The sequence below is a fragment of the Cupressus sempervirens genome, chromosome 6 (assembly GCF_028749045.1).
Source record: "Cupressus sempervirens isolate cs-2001-9-10 chromosome 6, ASM2874904v1, whole genome shotgun sequence".
NCBI classification, from domain to species: domain Eukaryota; kingdom Viridiplantae; phylum Streptophyta; class Pinopsida; order Cupressales; family Cupressaceae; genus Cupressus; species Cupressus sempervirens.
In genome coordinates, this window is record NC_143123.1 from 577,354,035 (window position 1) to 577,372,120 (window position 18,086).

Genomic DNA, 18,086 nt, shown 5'->3' on the forward strand with positions numbered 1-18,086 from the left:
TTGAAACCATTCTAGACTTGTAGTCAAAAGCCAAGAAACTGGTGAAGACCTTTCATGAGGAATTCACAACTTTAGATGAGGTAATGTTAGCACAAGCTCGGGCCAAGCATGATGTAACACTATTTGACATAGTGCGCACAAACGAGAGAAATCATTTGAAGGCACTAGATCTAAGTATCAAGGAACTTATGAAACACATTGATGAAGGTAAGAAGTTGTATGGACAATGTGCATTGTCATACAAGTACCTGATAGAATTTGAGAGTTAGATAAAGGGTAAGATAAGTGAACTTGAAACACTCATTGCAAAAGCACAACTCCCTGAGACCTATATTGAACAATGTGGAATAGAAGTGGAGAAGATCCATAGTATGATCAAAAGATTGGAATTTGATAAGGAGAAGGTAGTAAAAAGGTTCTCTAGTCTTAGAGAAGCCTTTTCTCCTAAGATCAACATTTTGCAGAGGTAACTAGATGAATATCTTTTAGCAAAGACTTCCTATGACAAGTTTTCCTATAATAACTTGAGCACAGTTGAAGTGGCATCTTATGTGCTATGAGCACTAATAAGTATCTCTGATATAGTGAAGGAGAACTAGAAGTAGAAAGTGGAAAGGCTAAATCTTATTTATGCAAAATGTTTTTCCAGAATAACAAGTTGATCGGTAGTAGGCCACCCAATTTTTGGATATAGCTTTTAATATCTTTTCCATTGATGTCAAAGAGAAAGTAATATGTAAGGAAAATTGTATGTGTGTATGTACCAAGGAGGATACGTAATATATGTAAAGGGGAGTACACTTATGTATCAATTGAAGGAGTGATAAGGAATGTAATGATCCACCAAAACATGAATAAAATTATTATATTTCGAAGAAAAATTTGTGTAGTTACTTTCTTTTTTTTTTATTATGTATGCTATCATTATGGGACTTAGCCAATTTTCCCAAATGTTTCCATCAAAGAAAAAGGGGGATATTGTTTGCAATATGGTCACATAGATCTATCTTGATAATTGTCATTTATGGAAACATGTATTCAACTTAGAGATAGATGTGATGTGTACATATGACACACTTTGAGTTAGCTTATGTACAATTGCTTAAATATTTATGAAAATTTCATGATGATGTGGTCAAGTGTACAAATGTGTAAGGATTGTACAATGTGAGTTATGATTGAAATACCAATTCAGGTATTTGACAGAGTAGAATAGAGCATAGTAGAGAATTGATTTGTATGACTTAAGGAATTGTTTTGGTAAAAAAGTAATTACTAAGTCATGACGAGAAAAATTTTTGTATATTATTCCATAATTTTTTTAATATTATATCAAGTATGTGAACACATGAAGGCTAATTGAGCAGAGAATTCCTAATTTGTGAAGTATAAGTAGAGATCTTATATTGCACAAATAAGTGTGTTAGATGTGGAATTTGTATTACATGTGAACTATTGTATGGATAATCAAAAATATATGTAAGCCTTATGCAATGAAAGATCTTCAATGTATGATCAAAGGAAGTGTGAATTAAAATAGCGAGAATGTATTGTATGTATACCTATTCTTGTGAAGAAGTTTATTGTATAAATGCATGTAAGGGCAATGGGATCTTCTTGCATACATTGTATTTGATCTACCAACTCCTAATAGGGTTGAAGAAAATCCTAATAGTGTTGAGGCTTCTAGCAAGGCCTAGTCCTCTAATAGGGACTCAAGACACTATACATATTTTATAGACTCCTAACAGGGTCAAATCCTTAACCACCAGGTTTAAGGGTTGATTCTTTTATTTAGTAGATCATCTAGTGGGTATCATACCCACTAGGGTTTTCTCTTGGCCAAGGTTTCCCTAGCTAACAAATAATGGTGTTATGAGTTCTCTACATGTATGGATAACTTCACAGAATGATTAACTTGGCACTAAAAGTAACACTTACTTTATTAAATTCACTAATGTTTCACTGTGATTCACTTTTTTCATCATTAAATCTTCCTTGCTTGCCTTTGAATCACTTGTGAGCTCTAAAATCACTTGGTAAATTTAAATGTATGCTCAAATTCAAGAATACCTTTGATTTTCTATTTTAGGTCTACAATAAATATTCTTTCACTTGGTAGGTGTGTGACAATTGGCTCGATCTCCATGCTTACTTATAAACACTCGATTAAGGTTACCTTACTCAGGGAATACCAATTCATTAGGTCAATACATAAACATAGTTGATCACTCTATCCATAATGTAATGCTTGGTCAATATAGACTAAATCACTAATGCACAATACTTCATGTTATAAATGATTCTTTTTCACTTTCCTTTCTATTGATATGTTCTTGATGCATCTAATGGAGATATGAAATTTCAGTACATTTATGTTAAGAACTAGTGTAAGATATATCGTTACATTTATAGTTCCTACATGCCTTCTTCTCTTAGCTAGTTGTGGTGTGATCATTTGATCCATTGAATTGGGTGATCTTAGTTTTTCTTGTTCCACTGCTTCTAGCTTTCACTATATCGTTTCATGTTTTATTTACCTCAACTTTTTTTACCTTTTTCATTTCCATTGTTTGGTGTTGGTGCTCTAGTTTTGAAATTTTCACTAACATGTCCAACTTTGAAACACTGAAACAAATTGATTCTCCATTCACTGATTTCTTCAAATTTCCTCTAAAATGTGTCTTAATACAATTCTTTGGAATGTGCCCATATTCTCCAAAATAATTACAATTGTACCATGTATTATAATCCAAGTGATGAGTATTGTCTTTACTTGGTGTATGTGTTTTTTTTTTAGATGTTAAGCTAAATTTTATCTTTGATCTACACTCATGAGCTCTTTGTCCATATTTCTAACAATTATAGCAATTTTCTTCAAATCTACATGTAGCAGGTGAGTTACTTTTCTTTGATCTACATTTATGTTCTTGGTGTTACCTACTTACAATTATAGAAATTACCAATAAAGTTAGGTTTAGAAATTTGCATATCATTCTTGCTTCTTCATATGTTAGTTGTGTGTCCAATTTTATCACAATGATGACATGTAGGTTTTCCTTTGGAGTTTGCATTTCTTTGTTCTCCTCTCTTTCATGATTCTCTTTCTTTAGTGGATAAAAACTTCTTGTTTTATTCTAGTCTAGAACTATCTCTTGTTGATCTAGGTGATCTCACCAGTTCTTCAAAGTACTTGGTAGCTTCACTTGGTTTGTTCATTCTTTCTATAAGTTCCATTTTATTCCACAACTCATTTCTTAATTTCTCATTCTGTGACCTTAAACTTGGGATCTCCATGTCCTTTCTATTTTCTTCCTAACTAGCAATTATAAACTGATTCATCATATCCAACTAATTGTTTGTAAGCTTCTATACTCAAATGATCTTTCTTCAAGTATAGTTACCAACATTCTTTTATCTTCTTTAGCCATGATATTGTCTTCATCTTCTTTCTTCTTTTTCTCTAGCACCTCACATTGTCTTACTAACTGGGTTTCTTTTTCTTTCTTGAGTTCCTTTACCTCTTTGCTCATAATGTTTTTCTTTTCTAATAGTTCTACTATTGCTGCATTATTTTGGTTTTCCACTATCAAATAGCCCTTTTGTATCAACTTCTATGTATTGTGCATCATTTTTCTAAAATTTCAACTCTTTCCTTTTTGTCAAGTATATTTTTAACTCTTCTCTCACTCCTTCAAGTTGTTGCAATATGATCTAGATTTCAATTATTTGGTTATCAATGAATTTTCCTATTAGGTATTCCTCCATCTCCATGATCTTATCATCTCAAGTTGTTAGACTTATTCCAAGAGAACTTAGCTCTAATACAATTATTGGAAGGATTTAATGGAAAAAAAGATATTGAGAAAGGGGGTGAATCAAAATCTTAAACTTTTACTTGCTAAAATAAATTACTAATATCACACCTAATACAACTCATATCTTATATCTAACATGAAAACTGTAATATTGAATAGTATATTAAAACATCACATCCATGAACAAATTCACCACATAGAAAAAATGATTTGGTTACCCATAAATACTTCAATGTGGAGGTAAAACTGGGGTGGGGATGAAACCTACAAATATTCATTGGTGCCAAAAAAAAAGTCAACCTATTAGGGTTACAATGTTTGATCATAATATATGATCTACTCTGTTAGGGGTCTACCCTATTAAAAGCCTTAAGAATATTAGGTCTTACCATGTTAAAGGATTTTCCACTTATAATCAAGTAAGGAATCTATTAGGAAATTTACATAGATTTGTTAGGATCACTCGATTAAGAGATTTTCTCTGATTCAATCCTGTTAAAAATTGATTCAGTACCTAATATGTGGTTTTCTCTATAAGCTAATTTTAAATCCCCTTTGTACAATGTCTCAATCTATTATCTTAATATGATATCTTCAATCTATCCTTTTCTTCTTGAATTTCTTTGTCTATTCTCCTTTCATATTTAGCCTTTCTTGCTCTATTTGATCCTTGTTTGGCTCCTTCACTTATTCATTCACCCATTCATTTACACCTATGCTTCTATTCATTTTCTCACTCTTCAACACTGATCCTAGGGTTAGAACCCTCTTTAAATAGATGATCTTTGAAAGTTCTAGATCAATAATGAACAATTCATAATTCATCTCCTTTTTCCATTTCTCTTCTAATTTTATGATTGGTTGATTTTCTTTCCTCGAGATTAATACCTCCTATAAAGACATGAAAAAATCCATCTTAACTATTTATACAATCATTAAATGTATATAGAAGTTGGCCAAAAAATAGTTTTAATATGTGTTTGTGTGATTAAAAACTCATATGACAAAATTGGTTTTCTTGGTATCTGAATGCTCTGATGCTCAGTGATTACTAACATTCATGTTGGCATCACCTTCTACATGTTTGATCTTTTATGTTTACTTGGAAAAAACTATCTTCAAATTGAGTTGGTCTCAACTATAATAGCTTATCTTATATCTACGCTCGGTCTCAACTGGGGTGCTTAGAAAAAACTAACTTGCTTGGCATATAATGCAAATTAAACAAGTCCTTAACCTTTACTAGATGACTTGGTCACAATGATGACCTTCCATCCTTTCCTAGTAAATGAATAAGTAATTTGCCACTAATAGGAAACTTAGGCATAAAGATCAAAAATTAGAGGAATCCATGAGAGTAGTGTCAAAGAACTTGATCTCATGGTTGGTGAAGATATCACATAGAGAGATTGAGATGATATAATGAGGATATATATAATCTATTCAAGAGAAGTTGTGAAGAAATGAAGAGGGTTTAGGCCTAATGCTATAATGGCTACAAGGGTTGGAGTTTCCATAACAAATATCACTTATTTTTTAGATGAATTCAATGAAGATATCATCAAAAACATGAAAACAGAACTAAATACAATGCAAGCAAAGAATAAGCATAAAAATTCTAAGGTTATGGTAGATGAATTCTATTTATATTACAGGTATAAGAAAAGAGATTATCAATGAAAAATGGTGACCAACCTAGGGAAAACATCATTGACCATTGAGTTCAAATCTATTGATGGATATGAGGAGGTTTTTTTCATTTCTCAATGTAGGCCTTGGGCCCAAATACAAGGTATGCCTTAGGACAGTCTACAAAATTATAGTTCTTATAATTATCTATAGCAAAAAAAAAATCTAGAATATTGGTTCCCAAGATCCACCTTATTGGAGAAATCCCTAGCCAATCCAACATCCTAACCAATAGAATAACAATAAAAGTTGGAAACAATATCCTACTAGTCAATGGAATTAGTAAAACTAGCAACAACCCCAACAAAATTGGTAGAAAAAACCTAGTCAATGGCAACCAACACATGGTAACTAGTAACAATAACCTATATGGATGCCTAACTAGAAATATGGTGCCCTACAACAACCCAAAAAATAGGACATAATGTCTCCACTTCCAGCTAGAAATGAACATTCTCCTAAGAAAACCCAATTGCTAACTATGTTAGAATATATAATCCATTGATATAACTGAGAATGGGGGGTGAATCAATTATCCAACTATTATCAAAGTTATCAACCTTAAACAATATTAACCATGTGAGCAATATAAATAGAAACTATAACAAGATACTCATACATGATAGCACTAGATATATTAATTAGGGAGACCCTTGATTAGAGAGAAAATGTCAGTGTTGATGGTACCCACATGATGATGTACTAATATAAATATTCCTTGTTAGAGGATGGACCCTATTAGGACTCTATAAATACATTTAGTGCATATGAGTCTATGTAAGGAGACTTTGAATCCCTATTAGGAGATTCTAACCCTATCAAGAGTTGTGCCAACCTAATTAGGAGTTGTGGAAGATAGATGGACCCACTTCCCAAATAGCTTCAAGGAAAAAACCAATGAACCCATTCTCCAAATGATCTCTATATTATTCCTTGTAGAATAATAGAATTGTATTGTATTGTTCCTTCCTCTTTCTCTGTCCTATCAATCAAACCTCTGCTCCTTCTGATCTTATAACCAAATCACAAATCTCACATCCAATAATCCCTTGGGTCTCTTAGTAAGAACTCTACTCCTTTTCACACTTCATACTTCAACAACAATCACAATACTTCAACACATTGTTTACAATCAAGGAAAACAACTTTCATTTATATAATTGTAATCAACTTGAGATATCAATCATAGTTCTTCATTGACTCTGATTCTTGTCATCACACCTTTATCTTCCAATGATCTACTTGAGTGGATGATTCTTTATCGTATTCACTTTCTATCTCAACTCTTGGCTCTACTGAAGGTTTTGAGATTTGTTCCCACCTTGGCTCTCCTTCATTCTACAAATCATTGTTAGTCTCAAGGAATACTTCATCATTCCTTGGTTTAGTAACAACATCATCATCTAAATTGTAATCAACTATTCTTTCTTGTATCTTGAATTTCTCATCAATTTTCACATTTGCACTTTCCATAATAGTCTCCAAAAATGTTTTCTCTATTACTTGCTCTTCCTTAATCAATCTAGACTCATTAACATAATCTTTCAAGGATCTTTCTATACTTTCTCTAAATTCTTCAACTTTATCAAAAAGTTGATTCTTTCTAGCTTTTCTTAATCTCTTAGGACATCTACTTGAAAAATGACCAAATCCTTAACATGTCCAATAAACAAAAAATTGCATACCTTATGTTTCTCTCTTGGTAAGTAGATCAATACCTTCCTTTATCTTTATGTATTCTTTGGATCTAGATCCATCTTTTCTTGTGCTACTATTCTTTTGTATACAACAAAAGGATTCTAGATCTAAGAACTCAATACTCTGCTCTTTACACAAATCTAATAAATCATCATGAATTTCCATCATCCGGGTGTCAAAATTGTTAGAAACAATAGTTCACCAAGATAATTGAGAGGGGGGAGGGAAGGTGAATCAATTATCCAATAATTAAAACATTTATCAACCTTAAATAATCTTATCCATTTAGCCAAAGTAAACAACAAACATAACAAGATGCACATAGACAATTAAACCAAATATGTTAACTAGGGAAACCCTTGATTAGAGGGAAAACCCTAGTGGGAATGATGCACAAAAAATGATGTACTAATATAAATATTTCTTGTTAGAGGATGAATATTGTTAGGAGTCTATTACTACATTTAGTACATATGAGTCCCTGTTAGGAGACTTTAAATCCCTATTAGTAGATTCCAACCCTATTAGGAGTTGTGCCAACCCTGTTAGGAGTTGTAGTACAATGTATGCAAGAAGAGCCAACTACCTAAACATTTAATTTCAACTACAAGAAGAGCTCATTGCACAAAAAAGTAATTAACTATTAAGTTCCTCTTTCCTCTATTATGTCAAGAAAACCAATTACTATCAGCCCTTATAGACTAGGTCACAAACCTTAGATCCAAATATCAAACCTTGAATCACACAATAAAACCTCGATAATGAAGTTTCCTTCACTTCTACTCTGCTCTACTCAACTTTGCATTCTGCTCTCTATATTGCTTGCAACTTCTAATCGATATGATTACATACTCCATATTAAAGGAAAATGTCTTTCCTTTATATTGAGTCCATAAAACAATTCCTTGACTCAGTCATTAGGCCTTCTCAATTCATTATTATAGGACCACATTAAGAGCATGTTACACTTAGGGATAACATTAATCTTCTGCCTTGCAACTTGAATATCTTTTCGTACACATAAAATTATGATGAGAAAACTTAGCCACATCATCTTCAACACGTATTCTTCACATCCTCAACCTTGATTCTCAGAATAACAATTTTGGTAAGAGACATAACAAGTTTACTAGAACATGCCTCTATAAACTCTATCTCAGAATAGTCATCACCAAAACTTACATAACTTCTTCTAGAGTTAACATTTATTCATCCAATATTAACTATATATACTAGGTGCTCATAAGTATCTCCCATAACCTTAGATAGTGAGAATACTCAACTAGTCACTCATACCAACTTAATCTTTCCACTATTCTTGTGTCTGATACCACAAAAGAATACTATGTTGACATCAATGAAAAACTCAAATATAAATGTAGCATATCATCATAGTAACATATCTACAATACTTTGTCATAGGAATATCATCAACATTCATGCTTCCAACACTTGTGTTGTTCAAATAAGTGTGTAATTGTGTTACATGGTGAATAGATGTGATGTGGAGATATTGTTGAAGTTGCATGATTAGATGTGACATGTGAACTATTGTGACAACCATCTACAAGGATTATGTGATGAAAATACTGATATAAAGATTAGACCCAATGTGAGTTACGACAATAACCAAGTATTGTTTCTATACCTATTCTATGAAGAAACTAAATTGTATAATTGCATGTTAGGGTAGTGGGCTCTTCTTGCATATATTTTAATTGATCTAGCAACTCCTAACAGGGTCAATATCCTTAACTAGATCCTATTGATTAGTGAATCATCTAGTGGGTATCATCCCCACTAGGGTTTTCCCTTGGCCAAGGTTTCCCTAGTTAAAAAATAATGGTGTTATAAGTTCTCTATGTGTATGCTTATATTTTTCCTAATAGGTTTGGCACAACTCCTAACAGGGATTCAAAGTCTCCTCATAGGGACTCTTATGTACTGAATGTGTTTATAGACTCCTAACAGGGTCCATCCTCTAAAATATATATCAGTATGTCTTTGTGGGCATCATTCCCACTAGGGTTTTCCCTCTGATTAAGGGTTTCCTTAGTTAATAAATCTGGTGTAATTGTGTATGTGCATCTTGTTATGGTTGTTGTTTACTTTTATTAAATGGTTAAGATTAATTAAGGCTGATAATTTTTTTAATTGGATAACTAATGCACCCCCCACCCCCGCCTCTGAGTTATCTTGGTGGACTATTGTTTCTAACACTTGAAACATGAGCTAAAAATTGTTGAACTTAAGTTGGGTCTTAAGACTGGTGGCAATAAGAATGAACCTGATCTAAAATATAAGAATGGAGACTTTAGATCCTAGTTAAGTAAAACAACAAATGAATTAGATTCTATAAGGATAGAGTATGCAACATTGGAAAAATACAACATCATCATGAAAGAAGAACTAACACAAGAAAAAAAATAGTTAGAGAAACTTTACACAAGCTCTGAGAAAATTGATGAATAGATATTTCATCAAAGATCTTCCTATGATGAGATAGGCCTTGGATATCTTCTTGGAGAGAAGTTAGAAAAAAAGAAGAAGATTAGGATAGAACTTGATTCTATAGCATAAATACCTAAAGAAAATTTCAAGTGGTTTGATGAAGTTGAGAAAATTGAATTGACAAATAAATTTAATGAACTTAGAACAACAAAGCAAGTTGAAGAACCTAAGAAAGATGATTCATCCAAATAGGTAAGACATGAATTCAAACGTAGATGTTTCACATGAAATGAAGTTGGACATATGAAGATAGATTGTAAAGGTAAGTCTTTTAAACCCATTACTAATTTCTATTTTTATAATTTTCATGGCTATGGACATAAGATAGTATAATGTAAGAAACCTAAGTTTGTTGATGATAATGAGAATAGTAGAGTGTTTATGAATAATAACCCTACAGGTAATGGAAGAAGTAAATCACAAAGTGGATATAATGATGGAGAGAAACCTAATGGTGAAAGGAAGTAGTTAGTTTGTTACAAATGTAAAAATCCTAGACATATTGCAAGGAATTGCAAAGCACCTAAGAGTCAGAATGGAAATAATCAAAGGATAAATGCACATGTATATTAGTTATGCAATAACTTTGGACACCCAACAAGATTCTATAGAATGGTCAAAGGGAACTTTAACAGGAACCCTAATCACAAAAGGAACAACATGAATGATAGAAGGAATGAAAATAGAGGAAACAACAATTAGAAACAAGTAGTCAAGGAACACATTGAAGAATTCAAAGAAGCATTTGTGAAGGATTGTAATTTAGAGAGTTCACATATAGTATTGGAAGAGAAATTATTTGATGCACCAAATGGAAAGATGAAGTCTTAGATTATTTGTGACTCAACCTTCCTGAATAAAGCTATTGGAGTAAGCAACAGAGCATTAGTGGTTAGAACTAATGTTAGAGAGTGAGTTAGAGATTGCATAGTTAATGGAAGGTAGAAGACATGGAGAGAAAGATATGTTTTAGTGCACAAGCTTGATGTGATTACAGTAAGTAGGAATTGTAAGATCAAGGTCATTGGTAAATAGAGACAATATTCTAAGTGTGATAGATACAAATTTATTGCATAGTGTGATTTGAAATGATTTAAGGATTGCAAACAAGATCTGATGTACCACTATTCATGTGAAGTGTCTTGAGTGAATTGAAGAGCGATTTGATAGAAATTGAGGTGTGAAGAAAGTTTGTGAAGTTGAAAGTGGTAGAAGCCCTAAAATCATGATTTTGAGGTATTTTATGGAATATTAAATCTAATTTCTTCAAGTATTTACAGTTATTGAAGAATGGCTAGTCAAAGAGTGCATGATGTTAGTTATAGACCAAGGTATGAGTTCAAGAAAAACCCATTTGTATCTTTACTAGATGACCTTGTAGGCACATTTTTACAAGTTCCAAAAAATGTGTTACATCTAGAGGATACAAGGAATTATATACATTGCAAAACTGAGAGTATAGGTGATGAGGAGATTCAAAAGGACTTAGGAGTCATGTGTAATAATGACTTATCCTTGAAGATTTGAATTTGGAGAAGTATATGTTCTACATAGAATTTGATAATCACAAGCAGACCCAAATTATACTGAGAAGACTTCATGATGATATGTTTTGTTTAGGTGATGCATAGATTGTCATTGATAATGACCTAATCCACAAGGTCATAGGTTTAGAAATGATGGTTGTAATCCTGTTAATGAGAAAAGCATCTAGAAATTAGTGGATACAAATGTGAAAACCAAGCTTGAAAAAAAGAAATATAAGGGTTGATCCTATTCAGGATAAAGAAGTCAACTTGTTGACTAAAATCTTAGAGTACAAGTTGAACCATGGATCAAGGATAAACTTTATACCAGTTGGATTCATCCATACAACATATGTGATGGTTGTTGAAAGTAGAAAAGTAAATTTGTGCGACATTATTAGAGTGCAACTTTTGGACAATATTTCAATGCTAAAGAAAACTAAGACTGTAATATTTAGATTTGAGTCTTTATTGCATCATTTATTCTTTTATGTTACTAAGAAGTTTCCTAGAGTAATCAGCTGGGATAGCAATGAGTGCACAATGAAGATTGTAACTCAAAGCCACATATCTAAACCTAACAATGTTAGAGACATTGATATTGATAGAATGATGAGGCATTTTTAGTTTGAGATGAAATTAAGGTATCAAATACCTCCCTCTATGGTAGAGAAGTATAAGGATGATTTTTGCTTCATGGTGAAAACTAATAACTCATGTATGGAAGCAATGATACCTAGAGTGAAGTTTATTTAGCCTATGGGCTATGAGATGAGTGCAAAAATTATTGAAGGGTACACATAGATCAGTCTCAAGTCTAAGAAGGATATAAAATGTCCTAGATGGGGGACATATGATGAAAGGTCAAGAATTGTAGAGTTTGAGCTCCACAACAAGGAGAGTAAAAGGAAAGTAAAGAAGGAGATAGATTCCATACTCAATGAATCTAGCATGACCAGAATGGAATTCAATGAGATAAAGGGAATTTCACTAGAGATGAAGGCCAGTGGGAAGAAAGAAGTGTTGGTAACAACACCGATTGTAGTGGTAGGACATTTAGAACTATGACAATGGCACAACCATGTGTGCAAGCTCTATAGCACCATATGTAGTAGTTGTGCAAGTACAACCTATAAGAGAAAGATATGAGCAATAACCTAGGTAGTTAGAGGTGGAAGCACCTACTACACAAAGGAAGTTAGGAAGACTAGTGAAGGTTAAGCAAGAACTTGCACCCCAAGAAAAGAAACAAGTGAAGAAATCAATAGTGGGCTTGGAAAAAGGAGAAAAACCATGCAAGTGCAAGCTCTATAGTACCATGTGTAGTAGTTGTGCAAGTGCAACCTGTAAGAGCAAGATATGAGCAATAACCTAGGTAGTTAGAGGTGGAAGCACCTACTGCACAAAGGAAGTTAGGAAGACTGGTGAAGGTTAAGCAAGAACTTGCACCCCAAGAAAAGAAATGAGTGAAGAAATCAATAGTGAGCTTGGAAAAAGGAGAAAAACCATGCAAGTGAGAAATTATAAAAGCTTAGAGGATGATGATGAAGAAGATGAACCTATTGAGAAATATGTTCAAGAAGCCAAGACAATTATAGGCAAGAAAGCATGGAAACCAAAGGTAGATAATCTAAACATGCAAATTATAAATGATGAAAATTTTGTTCAATTGAAATTTTTTTGCAATATGTATAGTAGTATGGATAGGAGGAAATTAGAGAATGCTTTAATTAGAAATATGATTTTGAGGAATAAAATATTTTATAGTATTTAGAATAAGATTCCAGAAGACTTATATAGTAGGTTGATCAATAGGAAGAGAAAGGTAGTAGAAGAAGATCTGAGTATGAGGATCTGATCCATAAACAAGTTATGTGATATTGGATCAAAAGAGGAATCTGAGACAATTTTGAAGGGTATTGAGCCCTTGCTGAGGAAGAAAAGAAGAGAAATTATTTTGATGGGAGGTAATTATGAGGAGGTTAGGCAAGAGATAGAGGTAGCTATAATGAAATATATGTCCTCAATACCTAAGGAGAGTGCACAAGTAAAGGTTGACAATTTAGTGTATGTATAGGAAGACACACCTTCTAGTGAAGAGGAAGAGGCAAAGGGGACACATCAAGCACTATCTCCACCTCACATTTTTATTGGTGTTGAATCCATACAAGTAGATAGTATGCACATAAATGTGAACACAAAGAAGAATCCATTTGTAGCATATGGGGCAAATATTGTTGGCAATATCAGTGCCTATATTAGTTTTGATGATGAAGAAGAAAAGAAAAAGAAGAAGGAAGAAGAAGAAAAGGAGAGAAAGGAACTTGAAGAAAAGAAAAGGAAGGAAGATGAAGAAAAGAGGATGAAATTAGAACAAGAAAAGAGGAGGAAAGAAGAATAGCATAAGAAGAAAAAGTGTAGACACCTAAATCTGATTACATCACTAGGTAATCATATTTAGTCATCTCCTAGGACATTATTGATTAAATATTTATTATTTAATTAATTAGTCATCATCCCTATTAATTTAATTAACTATAGTCCAATTGATAAAATCAAATGATAACCCAAAATCAAATTATCAATTAAATCCCTATTCCTCTATTAAATTAAATAAATTCTAAAATCTATTTAAATTAATTCCATACCCTCATTTTATTAAATAAATCATTTAGTAAAATACATAAACACCTAAAACATCCCTAAAGATCAACTTTTACTCCTAATCCAACCCATTCACCCATACTAACCTCACTTAGCCACCTAACTAACCTATCCCATCAAAGCTAAATCACTTAAACGCTAACCCCCTTTCTAAGCTAATCCTAATCCCCCTCCTAAAAATGTACACAACTTTAAGCAAGGGTTAATACTTACTAACCCAAGCTAAAGGAAAAATATCTCCTTCCCTCACCCTCCAACATTTATGACTCTTACATCCCCCTTTATGACTCTTACATGTATCTTACATATTCAACCCCCCTCTTTACTCCCTTGATCAACCCTTATCCTATCCTCTCTCACTCATCCTCCTTGTGACAAGTGTCACTTCCCTATTGGCTCTAAACAAGCACAATACATGTGCTCCCTTTTGAGTGCATCTTGACCCTCCCTCACTACTTTTTCATCCTTGCATCTTGACCATCTATCTCTCTACCCATTGGCCTATAAATGAAACCCTCTCCCTTCACAAAGATAATCCACCTTTCATGCAAAGTTATAATGCTATTTTGACAACCTAAAAACTACCAAAATACTATCATAATGTTAAAATCCCTCCATACATACACTTGGTGAAAGCACCTATCCTTTGGAAGCTTGAGTACATGAGCATACATCCTCTCCCATCAGGGACACATCTACTTCATCATGGGTTATACCATAAGGAGCCTACCATTCTTGGTTTGCTTCCTTTTTGTGGTGATAAACATCAGTCCTATCTTAAGTGTTAACTACTTTAGTTTTGTTAATACTCTCATTTAATAGTTAGTGTTCATGTTACATTACTAGATTAGGTGATACAGAAAGAAGAAAAGGAAAAGAAAAAGTTAGAGGAAGAAGAGAAGAAGAAGAAAGAGGCTGAGGAAAAGAAGAGTGTAGAGGAATAGATGAGAAAGACTACTATATCGTCAATAGTATTAGTAGTTGGAACATCAGCAGTAGTATCTATTACATGTGATGATGAAGACCAAAAATAGCTATAGGGTACTTTGAGCAAATTGTTTGAGAAAAACAAACCTGTAAAGTCTTTGGAGAAGACTCTTGCTAAAGTCTTGGAGCACATGTAGAAGATAGTTTCTACAACTATAGCTAATCTAGAATTGAAAGCTAGGGGAAAAGAGTTGGTGAAGACCTTTGATAGGGAATTCACAACCTTAACTAAAGTAGCAGCAGTGCAAGAACAAAGAAATCATGATGCAACACTATTTAACATAGTGTGCACCTATGTGTGCAATGACTTAAAGGAACTTGATGGAAACATCAAGGGAGATAGTGTATTGCTGAAGGAAAGAAATTATATGGATAGTGTGCAATTTCCTATACTTATCTAATTTTGATGCAGTGATCAAAGGCCATATGAATGAGCTTTAGTCACTCACTACAATATTGTAGCAAACTAAGATCAAAATTGAAGATTCTAAGAATGAGATTAAGGAGATCTAAAATGATATTAGAAGTAATAAATTTGAAAAGGAGAAGGTAATAAGAAGATTCTCTATTCTCAAAGAATATCTAGCACCCAAGGTCATAATTTTGCAGAGGCAATTGGAGGAATGTCTTTTAGCAAAGAATTTCTATGACAAATTCACTTATACTAATTTGAGCACAATTGAAGTGGCATCCTATGCACTTTGTGCACTCATCAATCTATCAGATATAGTCAAAGGCAACTAGAAAAAGGACTTTGATAGGTGAAAGATTGATTTTGTAGATTGCATGTCCGAAATGACGAGTTGATCAATAGTAGATAACAAGTTTTTGTAATGCAATTTTTTTTAGACATGTTTTCCATTGATGTCAAAGGGGGAGTATTATGTAGAGAAAATTGTGTATATGTAAATATATAAGGAAGGGGACACTTATGTATGTATTAATGTAAAGAAGTGATAAGGAATGTAATGATCCACAAGAACATGAATAAAATTGTTATGTTTTGAAGGAAATTTGTGTGTAGTTATTTTATTTGCTTTAGTTTTGTATGACATAATTTTGGGACATAGCCAATTTTTCCAAATGTTGTCATCAATGCCAAAGGGGGAGATTTTTTGAAATATAATCAATTAGATGTATTGATGGTTGTCATTTATGGCAACATATACTCAACATTTCATTTATGTATTTAGAGACAGAAATTTGACTAAGTATTAGATAGTTTGTAGGAGTATAGTATACAGATCTTAACAATAAAGATCATGTGCAGAGAGTTAATCTTATGCATAGTTGAGGAAGGTTTGTAAAATTTTCATGATGATGTATACTAGTGTGCATGTGTGTATGATCAGTATGGCGCAAGCTACAATAAGTCTAGCTCTGCTGGTATTTAGTAGTGCAAAACAAAGCATAGCAAAAAATAATGTTGTGCAACTTTAGGAATTATTTTGATTGCAAAATAATTACTAAGTCATGTTAAGCCAACTATGTGGATATTATTTAATATTATGTCAGGCATGTGAAGACATGGAAGCCAATTGAGCAACAATTTGTGAATATGCAAGGTATAAGTAAAGATCTTGTGTTGCCCAAATAAGTGTGTAATTGTGTTGCACAATTAATAGATGTGATGCGTAGATATTGTAGAAGTTGCATGATTAGATGTGACATGCAAACTATTATGAGAACCATTTGCAAGGCTTATGTGATGTGAATTATTATATAAAGATTAGAGTAAGTGTGAGTTACAACAACAAGAAAGTATTGTATGTATATTATCATGCCCTAAATTTAACAAACACAACCAAACACAACCAACAATTTTTTTTTTGAAAGGTGAACTAAGGATATTATGTATAGATCTATTCTTGTTATGAACATTTTATCAAACTATGGAATTTCTGGACAACAACTCATGTTAGAAGATACCAATTCGATCATTATGTTTGGAGATGGTAAAGTTAATTGGTGAAAATGAATTTATTTTTATTTGAATTCATGTACATCAATTTTTCATGGGAGGCCAATCATTAACTGAATAAATAGGTATAACATAATAGCCAAGCAATGTTATCATTTCAGAATTCACATCCTATCCTCAAAGAGAAACATAAGTAAATAGGAAACACAATTTTTGCATCAATGTTGTTCTAATGGTTTCACAGTTTCTGTTGGTGAACATGTTTGATAATTTCCCTAGGTAAATGGCCTTCACTTATTACATTTTATGTCCCATTTTGACCCTAAATTATTATGGTAGGACTATTTCTATGAATTTTTTGCACCATGTCCTTAAACCACACCAATCAACTAGATGTTTTACCACTAAGTATTTTTAAATCTCTTATCATTTATGCATTTTCCAATTTCTATGATGTGCTCCAATTTACCAATCCCATTTTATTTTATTCTATTTTTAATTTATTTTTATCATCTTCTTTTATTTAGGTATACCAAATTTGATGATCATCTTGCACATGGTAATTTCATTAACTTCTAATTTATTAACCAAACCCTATGCCATTATGTGACCATGAAAACATACACACACACACACACGCACGTGCACGCACACATATATACATGTATATACATGTATATATATATATATATATATATATCTATGTATATATGTATATATATATACATGTATACATGTATATATATACATGTATATATATATACATCTATACATGTATATATACATGTATATATATACATGTATATATGCATGTATATATATATGTATAGATACATGTATATATATACATGTATATATAGATATATAAATATATATATATATATATACTATTCATTTTAACTCTACTACCTCTAAAACCTTATTATTAAATAACATTTTTAAGTGTTGATCAAATTATGAAAATAAGATCATTAAGTAATTATGCTAACTAATGGGTCATGATCAAATTTACAACTAACTAACTAGTCTACACTTACTTCATTCATGTACATCAATTTTTCACGCGAGACCAATCATTAACTGAATAAATAGGTATAACATAATAGCCAAGCAATGTTATCATTTCAGAATTCACATCCTATCCTCAAAGAGAAACATAAGTAAATAGGAAACACAATTTCTGCGTCAATATTGTTCTAATGGTTCCACAGTTTCTTTTGGTGAAGACGTTTGATAATTTCCCTAGGTAAATGACTTTCACTTATTACATTT